The sequence below is a fragment of the Delphinapterus leucas genome, chromosome 19, assembly GCF_059928025.1.
Source record: "Delphinapterus leucas isolate spDelLeu-1000000601 "Yukka" chromosome 19, BTC_Dleu_Yukka2, whole genome shotgun sequence".
In the NCBI taxonomy this organism is placed as follows: domain Eukaryota; kingdom Metazoa; phylum Chordata; class Mammalia; order Artiodactyla; family Monodontidae; genus Delphinapterus; species Delphinapterus leucas.
Genome location: NC_143147.1, coordinates 45,262,593 through 45,275,533, shown reverse-complemented (window position 1 = coordinate 45,275,533; position 12,941 = coordinate 45,262,593).

Sequence of the window (12,941 nt, the reverse complement as noted above, 5' to 3'; positions counted from 1 at the left end):
TCATATAATATTTGTCTTCGTCTGACTTATTTGACTTAGCATAATGCCTTCAAGGTCCATTTTATTGCAAGTGGTAGGATTTCCTCATTTTTTTATGTGGAATAACATTCTCTTGTATGTGTATATATGTGTGTGTGTGTGTGTATATATGTGTGTGTATAGCACAACTTCTTTATCCATTCACCCATTAGTGGACACGTAGGTTGTTTCCATGTCTTGGCTATTGTAAATAATGCTGCCATAAACACACATGTCTTTTTGAGTCAGTGTTTTTGTTACCTTTGGATATGTTCCCAGAAGTGATATTGCTGGATCATACATGATAGTTCTATTTTTCATTTTCTGAGGCTCCTCCATACTGTTCTCCATAGAGGCAACACCAATTTACATTCCCAGCAACAGTGTACAAGGGTGGCCTTTTCTCCACATCCTCGCCAAGGGCTTTTCTTTTTGATCAAAGGAGAAAGTCTTTGATAGAAGTCTCCCTGCAGACTTTCCCTAATGTTTCCTTGGCAGAATAGGGTCACAAGCCCACCTCTAGACCAATCACTGTCTAAGAGGACTGATTTTTCCATAAAACCAATCATGCTTCATCCCAGGGGCTGGCAGTGGGACCTGTTGCCCCAGATAGCACATTGCTATCTGCCTGTTGCTTGAAAACTTCTGGGCATTCTGTTTGCAAGGAGGGAGGGGGAGGAGGGAATGACTGTTGGGAGAAAACCAACAGTGCTTGCCGCAGATACATGCATGCATGTTTTAAAAGTTTTTGTTTTATTTTTTAAACAGCAATGGGCCCAAGTTGCAGTATTCTCCAACTCACTATTTGCACTTATTTTCACTTACCCAGCCGATATGGCAGTGCATATGGATTTACCTCCTTTGTAACTACTGCATAGTATCTCTGACTGAGGAACATTTGGGTAGTTTTCTGTCTTTTACTATTGTAAACTAAACAATGCTGCAATTAACTGTCTTATACAGGCTCTTTGTACACATATGTATTTCTCCAGGGGAGATACCTGGAAATAGAATTGCTAGATAAAGACATTAAAATTTTTGATTTAAAAGTTTGATAAAAACTGTTCTCCAAAAAGGCTTTTATGCCAATGACATTTCCACTGATGGGGATGAACATTCCCCTTCCCTTCTTTCTCTTTGACAGCTAAACAGTGATAAAATTTCACCACTGGATATTATTGTTCATAACCTAATGAGGGAAAATGATACCTATTATTATCTTACTTTGCCTATGCTATCATTCTGATTCCATTAAGAAAAAAAAAACAAAGTTCTATGATCCACATTGTCCATAAGAGAAGTTAATACCAGTCCCTCAGAGAAAGCAGTCTTCCTCCTCCCCTCAACCCGTCCTTGACATGCATTTGTTAATATATTTCTGTCCTGCTAATATTTTATTACTCTCTGTATCTCCAGCATCTAGTTCAGTGCTTGCTTCATATATTAGATACGTAATTTTATGAGTTCAAGAAAATCTGACTTGATTACAGAGAGAACAAGGGGTAAATATGGACTGATAATGACTAAAAGCACATTTTCTGCATCTCAAATCAAGATGCAAGGGTTTACTAAGGATTTTTTGTTTGTTTGTTTGTTTGTTTGTTTGTTTGCGGTATGCGGGCCTCTCACTGCTGCGGCCTCTCCTGCTGCGGAGCACAGGCTCCGGACGCGCAGGCTCAGCGGCCATGGCTCACGGGCCCAGCCGCTCCACAGTACGTGGGATCTTCCCGGACCGGGGCACGAACCCGCGTCCCCTGCATTGGCAGGCAGACTTCCAACCACCGCGCCACCAGGGAAGCCCAACTAAGGATTTTTGTGCCACTTTCTGATGTGGGAAGCCATCTTGGAGGTATAACATGAATATAGAAATGAAACTTCTGAGGTATTTTGATGGTTTATACAGACAGCAGGTCAGTATACTTGAAATTGGGACTATGTTGGAGGTTAAGTTGTAAAAAAGAGCTTAAGAGAGAATGCTGAGGCATAAGGAGAGATGAACTGCCGAGAGCCAGAGGCAAAACTCAAGTCAGTAGTTTTAAAAATAGGTAATGAGTTGAAAATAGACTCTGAAACTTTGAGTCAGCCAGCAGCGGGCAAATGCATTATCTCACAGACAGCTGAGCGGTGACAGAATTCCCTCTTTGTAGGTCCTGCCTCCCTTCAGAAAGCATGTATGGACTTGTGAAAGGAAATCACATTCTCAGAAGATGAAAGACTCTGTTCTACCTCAGAGTCTTGCTCCCTCTTCCTGTTGCCTTCACCTGAATTTTCAGAATATCCATTCATCTATCCACGCACTGAATATCAGGTGAGCTGTGTACGTCAGGTACTATGTCATTCAAGCTGGATTCCCAGCAGTCATGGACAGATACAGGCCTTCCTCTCACAAAGGGAAAATCACACATTAGACAGGTAATTGCAAGTTCAACAAGTGTAACTGGAAGGGAAGGGCAGAGTGCTTTGGATCATGGAGCAGGGAAGCTCGACCTGGTCCGAAGGGTCCTGGAAGGCTCCCTGAGGAAGCCAGGTTTAAATTGAGTTTGGGGGAGTGAGTAGGAGTTAGCTCAGTCCCTCCATGTCACCGCACCCCATTTCTCTCTAAGGCCTTGGCCTCTACTATGCTGTATGGAATTTCTTATCCTATTGGGAAGACTCCCTGTGCATTCTCTGACTGCTTCTCTTTATTTCGAACCCTGGGTTCTCCCTGAAGATCCTGGGTCTCCAGTGGACCTCTGTCTCCTCTTTGATGGATCTGTCCATCCACCTCGTTCCCCCTCTCAGTTTGGGGAGAGAGAATGCTACAGCTTCTCTTTTTTCTTAGACAATGCTCTAAAAAAGGGATGGAGAAATCATTTTGTCTTATTTCCAAGTTTTGGATAACTTATCATAACATAAAGCAGTTTAGCAGTGGGTCAAGCACAGAGTAAATTCTTGATATATGTCTTATTAACGCTATTACTATTTTAAAAAGACTCTGACAGTACATTGCCCATAATAAGGACTTCATAAGTAATGAGTCCCTTCCTCCATCCAAGGGCCCCATGGCCCAGGCAGAGCAGAGAAGATAGGGCTGTAGGAATCAAGTTTGGTAGGGACCTTAGAGGTCATCTGGTCTTGACAGTAGAGTGATTTATCCAAGGGCACACAACCTGTCAATGTTGGAGCTAGACTTAGGATCCAAGTTTTGATACTCCAACCCAAGTGTCCTGACTTGTACTTTAATGCTGTTTCTACTACAGTACCCCATGCTCTTCATTCTCCGTGGGGATGCTCAGTGGGGCTCCCTGTCTCTTTTCACCGGAAAACCTTGAGTCTGTGCTCTCAGAAGCCTCCTCTTGTCTCCTCTGCAAAAAGAGGACTGTCCTGTGCAACCTTGGAAACTCCCAGGACCTCTCTCCAGTGCAGGGAGCACCTCTGGCTGTCTCACAGGGAAGGGGGTGGGGTAGGAGAGGATACAACACCCCCTCCTGCTATTTCCAAGTCTCTCTTGTCTTGAGGGTCTGAAGGACATATTCCTGAATCTCCCTGCATTCCTCAGTCTTCACTTGGAGGTGTCCTTGAAGCATCCCTTCTGCTTTGCTTGGGGAGATGTTGCATTATAGATGGCATTTGGTACCTACTGTGTGTCTTCCTGTTGTACAGTTTTAAGGACACAGGGTCCTTTTAGTGATGCTGTATGTACTCCAGGGGGCAGTACAGCATCACAGTTACGAGCATAGAATCAGAGTCAATCTACTTGCTTTAGAATGTCAGCCCTAACTGGGGCAAATTATTTACACTCTCCAAGTCTCAGTTTCTTCACCTGTAAAAGAGGGGCAATAATAGAGGCCACTCCAGAGGCTTGATGGAGAATTAAGAAGTACTGCAGCATATAAAACGTGTGGCCTGTTGCCTGGCATATGGCAAGCATTCAGTAAATGCCAGCAGTTATTATTGTCTCATCAGCCCGGGGAGGTAGGCAGGGCAGTTTGTATTAACCCTTTTATGCCCCTGGGAAGGCTGAGTTTCAGAAATGTTAAATAACTTGGTCTGAGGTCACAAATCCAGTAAATGACAGTCAGGACCCCAGGTGTCCTGACTCTGAGTTCCGTGCTTCTTCTGTTCTCAGAGTGGCCTCTGGAATGAGCGGTATTTCCCTTGGGGACCTGCCTTTCATGTCTGTGAATTCTCTCTCCTTCCTGCTGCTCCTCCTCTTACCAAAATTCTGCCTGGTGCTTTCTCCAGAAACCCCAGGGCCAAACTTCTGCCTGTCGCTCAGAGGCTCTGGGATGCAGGTCTCTCTCAGGAGGGACCAGGAAGGGCACTCAGCGGCTGTGAGGCTGGTGGGGTTCATCCATGCAATGTGAGCACTGAGCCTTCAGCTGGGTGTTCACCTAGATGTCTACTGAGTAGAATTACTTCGAGTCCCTCCAACTTGAAATAAGACCTATCATATGTTTATGCATTTGAAAACTGCAGAATCGTTTAATTCTTTCTTTTTAAAAACACTTGTTTTTAAAAATTATTTTATTTTATTTATTTTTATTTTTGGCTGCGTTGGGTCTTCGTTGCTGCGCACGGGCTTTCTCTAGTTGCAGCAAGCGGGGTCTACTCTTCATTGCAGTGTGCAGGCTTCTCATTGTGGTGGCTTCTCTGTTGGGAGCACGGGCTCTAGGCACGCGGGCTTCAGTAGTTGTAGCACACGGGCTCAGTAGTTGTGGCTCGCGGCCTCTAGAGCGCAGGCTCAGTAGTTGTGGCGCACGGGCTTTGTTGCTCCGCGGCATGTGGGATCTTCCCGGACCAGGGCTCGAACCCGTGTCCCCTGCATTGGCAGGCGGACTCCCAACCACTGCGCCACCAGGGAAGCCCAGAATCATTTAATTCTTATAACAGGTATTGTAATATGATATTGCTGAAAAGATACTAATGTGTTTTTACACTGTTACTCTTTCTACAAAAGATTATTTCTCATCCAAGGCCTCTGGGCTTCTTGCTTTTATAGATCAGCAAGAATATTCCATTTTCTTCAATGAAAGCACTGGGTTTCATTCTTCTTTGATGTCCAACGAATTGTCAGGGTAGATGCTAGCGCTTCCCTATTCTCTTTCCTCTGGAGTAGTACTTTCTGAAGTGAAAGCTCTTTCACTTGTTGGCTAGGTAACTCTGGGTAGGTTACTAAACCTCTCTGAGCCTTCGTTGCCACATCTGAAATGATAATTATCTGACAGAGATTATAAAGGGTTCAATGAGATGATATGTATAAAGGACTTAGTATAGCACTCTCCCTGACATTTACGAGGTGCTTGATCAGCCTGAGTTTGTCTTTACCTTGTGTTTCTATAGTCCTTCACACTTATCCATCTGTAGTCACATTTATTATTTCGTTTTCTTCTGACCCTGTGAAGCACATGGGACCAGTATTAATTTGAAATATGGATAGATATGGCTAAATTGCTTTACAAAACCCTTATCAGTTTATACTCCCATCACCCCTGTGTGAAAATCCCAATTTACTATCTTTACTTAAGCATATCACACTTTTTTTTTTTTTTGCTGTACGCGGGCCTCTCACTGTCGTGGCCTCTCCCGTTGCGGAGCACAGGCTCCGGACGCGCAGGCTCAGCGGCCATGGCTCACGGGCCCAGCCGCTCCGCGGCACGTGGGATCTTCCCGGTCCGGGGCACGAACCCGTGTCCCCTGCATCGGCAGGCAGACTCTCAACCACTGTGCCACCAGGGAAACCCTCCTTCATTTTATTTTAAGATGTTATTCTCTTTTCTGTATTTATAAAAAATACAGGGGAAACAAGAGAAGAAGTATGTATACCTGCCAATGAATAAAAGAACACATAATTGGAACTTCCCTGCTGGTGCAGTGGTTAAGAATCCGTGCTCCCAATGCAGGGGGCCCGGGTTGGATCCCTGGTCAGGGAACTAGGTCTCACATGCATGCTGCAACTAAGAGTTTGCACGCCACAGTTAAGGAGCCTGCGATCCACAACTAAAGGAGCCTGCCTGCTGCAACTGGGGAGCCCACGTGCCGCAACTGGGGAGCCCTTGAGCCGCAGCTAAGGAGCCCGCCTGCTGCAACTAAGACCCAGTGCAACCAAATAAATAAATAAATAAAATTGAAAAAGAACGCATAATTAAAGTAGGTAACAATTTCAGGGGTGTGGGTAGTAAACTAAGGCTGTGCATTAAATAAAGAAATCTAATACGAATGCCCTTTCCTCTCAACTCTACAGTGACTTGTAGAACATTTTCTTCATTACTCTATCAGTGATGGGCTTTATGCTGTGAAAATCTCAGAGCCTAAGCTTATGCAATGGTCTTAATGTCCAATATAAGAAAACAACTCATTACTCACAACTGATACAAGTAACTGTTTCATAATCTTTCCAGGACCATCTGTAGTATCTGAGTGGTTATGTGAAATGGTCACAGGGTCCACAAATTAAAGAATGTCTGACATAAAATCATTTCAATCCCAGGGAGTACAGCCAGGATTGAAGAGGGTGTTAAACAGGGTACAGAAGTGGGAGGTAGTGTACCTGGAGTCACATCTGAGGAGAGTTCTCAGATTCAATAAAGGTGAAATCAGTGAGTAAGGAAATATGGGTGAGAATAGGCAGCAAGGTCAGTAGGAAGTAGCCAGAGAAAGAAGCCAATCAGAGAAGACACACAATTATAAAGTGAAAGGTCTGGGAAATCTAAGCCTCACTCACTTATTCAGAGGAATTGAAAAGGTCCTTGAAAAAGGAATGGTGGCTGAATGGAGGCACATAATGAAATGTTAGTTCTGGGGAAGTAAAATTGGATGGCATGTTGATATGGAATAAGGTTTCTACAATGCATGAAAGAATATTTTAACCATTTTCTGGAATCAGAAGGGAGTTCTGAATAGGCATTTTGAGAGTGATGATGAAGCCTCCTTTATGTTACATCTGACAAAAGTGTGTCAAGCTCCGGACTTCCCTGGTGGCACAGTAGTTAAGAGTCCGCCTGCCAATGCAGGGGACACGGGTTCCATCCCACGTCCGCGAAGATCCCACATGCCACAGAGCAACTAAGCCCGTGTGCCACAACTACTGAGCCTGTGCTCTAGAGCCCGTGAGCCACAACTACTGAAGCCCGCGTGCCTAGAACCCGTGTTCCGCAACAAGAGAAGCCATCACGATGAGAAGCCCACGCACCGCAACGAAGAGCAACCCCCACTCGCCGCAACTAGAGAAAGCCGGCGAGCAGCAACAAGACCCAACGCAGCCAAAAATAAATGAATACATTAATTAATTAATTAAAACATTTGTCAACCTCACACATTTACAATCAACATAAACGTAAATATAAGGAAGACTCTTGTGAAGATTTCTTAAATTAAGGGGCAGCATAAAATGACACGGGGTTTACCATCAGTTAAGTTTCGGTTTGGCCTCTAGTGTCCACATTTACTGTCATGAACCTTAAGTAAGTCACTTAACCATCCTGAGTTCGAGTTTCTTCATCTAAAAAAAAGAAGGAAAGATCTGGGGAACTGGGGGATCAGTGGAGCAGTGCATCTGAGAGCATTCTGTACAGCACAGTGCTGTACAAATGCTGGCCTTTTTTTTTTTTTTTTCCCCTAGGATCTTACTTCCCTGACCAGGGATTGAACCCGGGCCCTCAGCAGTGAAAGTGCAGAGTCCTAACCACTCGACAGCCAGGGAATTCCCGATGGCCTATTAGTTTTAAATTCAGCACTTCATCCCAGTAGAGTGAGGAATTCCACATTTGGACCCATCTTCACTGGAGATGTCTGAAAAAGCTGCTTCTGGTAGCATGCCTTTTGGGCTCTGTGGGCATCCCTTGCTGAATAAAACTTGATGATGGCATAGAACCCAGGACCGGCCACTGCTGCGTTTGGGAAGACTCGACCGAATACAGAAGGCCAACCTGGGAGAAGACTGTGAACAGAGAATGCTGTAGGGTGGTCCCATGCTAAGTAAGTGCAGGAGATTTCACGCCCAGGATAACAAACCGCCCGTTCCCTTATATTCCCCGAGCCCTTCGCCACAGGCAACTGTGGTGAGCCTGCAACTCCAAACACTTCTCATTTCATGAACAAGTTTCCCTCTGAAATCCTAAGCTTCGAGAAGCATTAGGAGGCAATGCCGTCTGTTGGGAACTATCTCTCAAAAATCTATGGGGGCGAGCTGACTGCTCAGGTCGGCTCTAGAACTAAGATTCCTCTCAGCGAAGACCACAGGCAGATGAGGTGCTGAAGCAGTACGCCGGGGCGCACAGTTACTGGGGCGCGCGGCGGCTTCCTCCACCCCTCCCTCCGCCCCGGCTCGGCTCCCTTGCAAGGCCTCGTCCGTGGGTCCACAGCTCAGCTCCCACACCAGCAAGGTTTTGTCACCCCCGATGGGAACCGCAAAAGGTACAAACCCCACGATCCTACCGTCACCGCGCGTGCGCGGCAGGGGCGCAAGCGGATTGCGCCTGCGCACGCGCGCTCGCGCTTTTTAAAAACGGGAGCCTGAGGGGCGGAGCCAGCTTGGTGGGAGTGGCTCGAGGGCGGTTCTCGAACCTGTCCCTCGCCCCTCCCACTCCGGGCTTGTCTCTGCCTCTAGTTCCCCTTCAGCAACCCCCGCGACCGTTAGTCTTGTAGTTTAGCGCTTGTATTCAAGTGTATTTTTAGCGTAGAGTCCAAAGTGTGAGTTTACAGGTTCGAATGGTGCGGACATCTTTATTGCAACTGGCTTCATCCCAGAGAAGACTAGAGTACTAAGTAGTTAGCACTATCCACTGAACTTTAAAAATTTAGATTTCCGGACTCTGTGTGAGAAATGACCGACAAAGATGCAATCCTTTGACTTGTGTGTTTTCATGAGTCTTAAATATGCAAATCACGGTATAACTCATTAAAGCCATCAACAGTCTAGTATGAAATTCTTAAAAAGCTGGTTTCTAGCCCATTTTCCTAAAGTACCCCCAAATCACCGAGCACATTTCTCCATCCGCACCACGACTTTCTCCACCTCAATATATCAGACCCTTATCCCCACCCATTACCTACTTCTGAGCTCTTTTACTTCAAAAATTGTTGACTTTGGAGGAATTACTTGGATCTTTATACTGTTTCAAAGCAATAACTATAGATTTATTATCCATATCATTATCCATGGCATTCATTGTATGTATCCATTTATTCATTGTATCCATTATCTGTGTATGGAGCAGATCCATAATCTTCTCCAGATAGATTATGAACACCTCATGAACAATATTTACAGATTTATCATCCTTTTTCTAGTACCTAGCACACTCATACTCTATTAGGTACTCAAATATACTTGGGATTAATCCGTTGCGGAGCGCGGGCTCTAGGCAAGCGGGCTTCAGTAGTTGCAGCACAAGGGCTCAGTAGCTGTGGCTCGCAGGCTTAGTTGCTCTGCGGCAGGTGGGATCTTCCCGGACCAGGGCTCGAACCCATGTCCCCTGCATTGGCAGGCGGATTCGTAACTACTGCGCCACCAGGGAAGGCTGGAAGGAGGATTGTTTACCACTGAACCATTAGGGAAGTCCCAGGATCAGCCTTTTAAAGAAGCATCCCAGAGATGTTTGAGTGTAGAGGTCCACAGACCATATTTTGAGAAATGATATTTCCCTATGGACACCTTTCCTCTGGCAGCCCTTTTGAATGGCAGCTATGTTCTCTCCGATGCTGCACTGCCTGCAGTCTACCCAGCTTTCATTCCAGTGAGAACATTCCAGAGACCAAATAAGGTTCAACTCCAGGTGTTTCTCCAGTCACCTCTGGGGCTGACTGCATGTCACCAGCAACTCACCTGCTGCCCAACTACAGTGACACCTTCCAGATTTGTGACTCAGCTAGCTCTCCACCATGTTATTCTATGTAGACACCACCCCCCTTTTACAAAGACCTGGACACCCATAAGCCTATAAAAAAAAAAGGAGTAGGGCTCCAGGACTTCTCCAAGTACAGGTGGTGCCTTCTCACCATACCTGTATACGGACACATGTTGGATAGTGTTGGTTGGCTCCTGACACCCATTTCTACTCTCTTCTCTGCAGGTGCTAGAAGCCTGGGAACCATATTTCACAGATCCCCTCGACAATTGGGTTCTGCCAATAAAATGTACTTGTGTGAAATTTGGAAGGTGGAAAGCAGATGGAAATCATTCTTTCCTCCTCTGCAGCAGACTCCATATTCCCCATCTAGTCACCACCCTTGGGGCTTAGGGGCTGCAATGACCTCATCAGTGGTTTCCCAAAGTTTCCTGACTTCTGAGTGGCAGCAGCAGTTTTGAGTCTATGGAAAGCAGCTGTGGTGGAGTAACCTGAAGGCTAGTGCTACAATGCCCCCATCCCAAACTTTCACCGTTAGCCCCCTCAATGATAAGCACCAACTGTTTGGTTATAATCTTTCTCTCTTTCTGGCTTTTTTTTTGCTTGAAATATCTAGAGTGCTTTCTATTTTCTTGTCTATGGTAGTTTTAAAATATGTCCGCAAATTCTTTGACTCTTCTTTCTTCAAAAGGTGGAGTCTAAATCCCCTCCTCTTGAATGTGAGCTGGAACGAGTGACTGACTTCTAACCATGCTATGTGGCAGAAGTGGTGCTATGGGCCTTCTGAGGCCAGGCCATAAGAGGAATAACCTCTGTCTCTCTTCTGGACAGCTCCCTCTGGAGGAAGCCAGCCATCATGTAGTGAGGACATTCAATCAAGTAGCAGGTGGAGAGACAGGCCCATGCAGAGAGGAAATGAGGCCTCCCTCTAACAACCAGCACCACCCTGGCAGCCAGGTAAGGGAGTGAACCATCTTGGAAGTGGACCCTGCAGTCTCAGTCCAGCCATCAGATGACTGCAGCCCTGGCCGATATCTTGAGGACCTCATGAGAGACCCAGAGCCAGATTGCCCAAGATATTCCTAAAGGCTTGACTCAGAAATTGTGAGCAATAAATGTTTATTGTTGTTTTGAGCCACTATTTTGGTGTGATCTGTTACATACCACCAGATAATCAATACACTGTCTGATTCAGGGGTTGAACCAGACAGACTTGAGACCCTCAATATATTGAACTGACTTTTTTTTTTTTTTTTTTTTTTTTTGCGGTACATGGGCCTCTCACTGCTGTGGCCTCTCCCGTTGCAGAGCACAAGCTCTGGATGCCCAGGCTCAGCAGCCATGGCTCACGGGCCCAGCCGCTCCGCAGCACGTGGGATCTTCCCAGACGGGGGCACGAACCCGTGTCCACTGCATCAGCAGACGGACTCTCAACCACTGCGCCACCAGGGAAGCCCGAACTGGCATATTAATGAATGATGCCCTCGTAAACGTTGGGGACTTTGGTCCTGGACCCCAAGCCTTTTCCTCTACCACAATACTTGCTATGCCAACAACCCACAGATTTTCCTGGGCACGAAATTCCTCAACCTCCTACTGTGCAAATATACAGTAGGGCTTTATTGTTCGGGGGCGGGGGGAACTTATAAGCAGAACAATAACAGAGTGCACTCAATCCCCCAAGCTTTCAGAGAAGGGGATTAGATCAGACTTAGCTGGATTGTGTGTCCCATGACCTGTAGAGTTCCCGTAGAGGAGGAGACAGCCAGGAGTGCGTCACGGTTACAGGGATGGTGAGGCAGGGAACGTCTACACTACTAAGAGTGGCAACTGCTTGGTGACAGAAATGGTCGCAGTACATTAAAAGTACAATCTTTCATTCTCTGAACATAAGCTCTTGTCCTTTCAGTTCTCACTCATGTATATCCACCGTACATGCTCTTCAGTTGCATCAAAACCTCTGGTCTGGTGCCCCATTTTCTCCCAGTTCCTACTTGGTCTAAACACCCAAGTTGACCTCTCGGCCTCTCTACTTTTAGGCCACCATCAAAGTACTCTTTGTAAAACTCAAGCTTGGTCATGTCTCTTCTCTGTTGAAAACGTTGTAGTTTGTGCTCTGTTCGCTCGAGGCCATGTGCCTTGACCAGGCCCTTTGGGATTGGTTCTCTGCTTGCCCGCTCAGCCTCACCTACTGCCCTTTCCTCCTTGTGCTTCATGCTTGGGAACACCAGACTGCACACGCTTCAAGCCCACCCAAGGTTTCATGCCTCTTGCCTCTGTACTGTCCTCCGTCTAGAATGCCTTTCCTTCATCTCGTCCTCCCAAGAAACTTCTGTTTGGCTTTCTTCTTCTTCCCCTCCTCTAAGCCATCCCTCACATTTACTCCTTTCCAGCGAACCAAGAGCTGAACCACTTCTTGGTACACTGCCATTGTCATGTCAACACACTGTCTTCTATGTATAATATGTCTTCAGGTGTCTGTGCCTCCTCTCAGTCTTAGGGCTCCACAAGAGCAGGGACTTTGTCCTAACCAACTCTTTCCCCAGCACCAGGCACATTGGTATATAATCCTGGCCCAGAACAAGTTCTACATTTTTCATGGACCCTCCCCAGTTTCCTAACCTTCCCTCCTCTGAATCCTACATTTTTGTATCATTTTTGCCCTAATCATATATTGTCTCATTTCATTATCTTTCAAAAAGTGGCTCATTTCTCTGATAGATTTCATCAGAATCAGAATTTTCATTCATTTAGTAGCTGTTGGCCTTGTATCTCCCTCTCTCCTTCTATCTCTCTGGTCTCAGTAAGGATTTGGGCTCTGAGCTAGTTTGTCCATCATAAGATGGTGACAGAGGCAGCCCCAGGCGGCCATGTTTTGTACCACCTGACCCTGGGCACCCGTCCTGCTTCTGGGCCATAGCCAGGGATGAGTCCCTGATCCAAGGAGAGACAGCTCACTCACAGGCTGGCCAGGTGAAGTCTCCGGCTCTGGCAAAAACACTGCCCAATCTAGGTCAAGCTGGGCAATGCAGAATCTTACTCTTGGGAATTTTAATTTACAAATACGGTAGGGTAGCATTTGAGACTAATAAAAAA